Here is a 1,725-nt window from a genome sequence, read left to right on the forward strand (position 1 = left end):
ATATACAGTTCACCTCTCTCCCACTCCCTGCCCTCTCTCGCTCACCTCTCTCCTCCCTTTCCCAATCTCTCTCTCCTTTATCCTCTCTCTCCCGATCTCGCTTGCCATATATACAAATACATACGTATAATATACAATTATCTAACCAATATACATAAACAATTCATGTTTCTCCAACTTTTTGCTCTTTGTCACCTCTCTCCTCTCTCGTCTCTCCCAGTCTCTCTCCTCTCTCCTCCATATAACATGTAGCTACGAATTGTAATTATCAAACTATAGTTATGGAGAATAATTAGACTACATTTTAGTAGCTATATGTGAAAGTTTTCCTTTTTAAAATAATGAAACATTAATTTTTTAGCTTTGGAAGTATGAATTTGTCTAACATAATAAAACTAAATGATTAACTCATGTTTAAAGACCAATTAAATTAATCAAAATAAATTAATATATGTTTATTTATTAAAAACTTGATTACAATAGAACACTAAATAAGGGATATAATGGTAAAGTTACCTAATGTCTTAAAGAGACATAAACTCTAAATATGATCACATATAAATAGAAACGGAGGGAACATCTTATAAAACAAAATTAAAAACTAATAATCAGTTGATTGTTTTAAAATTTCTCAAAGAATAATTCACGCATTCGTTGACTGTCAAATTATTTTCTTAAAAAAGATTATTTTCTTTTAAAAATTACTTAATTTTTATGTGCACTTGTCGATAACAACGAAAAAAAATCTTTGTATTCCAATATACTATAAGCATGAAATGTGAATTCCAAAAAAGGGAATAAAAATATTTGAATAGCAAAAATAGAAATAACCTAAATTATCATCAATTTTATTTCCAAATTTGTCACTTTAAACATCAATAATAATTTTTATGTTTACACTTTTACCATATATAGAATATGTGAGTTTTCAGAGAAATGAGCTTGGTGTCTATAAATATGTAAAATTTTTAGTGTTGATGTGTATAATTCGGTATCTTCTTTTTTTTGCTAAACAAGTGAGATTTTTAAATTGAATTTTTCATTAGACTTTTTTTTTTGGGAGGCTAAAATTTACGTAAATTTGACATAGATTTTATTTCCTTCTTAAGAATGTCGAGTTCACACTTTATTTTGTTTCAATGCCCTTTATGTAACCAAATGATTCCCTCTAATCAAGACTTTATGAATCATTTTCAATCTCATCCAATGGAGCTACAACAACATTGGTACAAAATGAGACTATTAAACGATGAGAGTCAGGTATTTGGAGTACCACTGAATCATCATTATCCAATGAGTAATAACAACGTTGGCCAATGTGTGCAGGCCAACCGCGACGAACATGATGAACAATCAACAAGAAGAAACGATGGTCAAGTTTCAAATTTAACAATTACACAGAATTCTTCTGTGGTTACAAGACCTTTGATAGATCAATTGGATGTTCCTATCCAACGGGAACTTAATGTTGATGATGAAAATGACAAGTTAAACCTAACCTTAAGTCTTTGAAAGCAAATGTATCTGTGTCCAAGGGTTGGAGATTTAATTTTTGATTGTATGATATCCTAGGGATGATAATTGTGGATAATCAAATTATAAAATGAACCTTTTCAAGTATGTTTATATTCTGTCAAGGTATATTGTTGATAATCGAGGATATTTGTTACTTGTGGTTTACTATATATTATTGTGATTGTGATTGTGTTAGTGTGACTAACTATT

Source organism: Solanum lycopersicum, chromosome 9 (assembly GCF_036512215.1).
Source record: "Solanum lycopersicum chromosome 9, SLM_r2.1".
NCBI lineage: Eukaryota > Viridiplantae > Streptophyta > Magnoliopsida > Solanales > Solanaceae > Solanum > Solanum lycopersicum.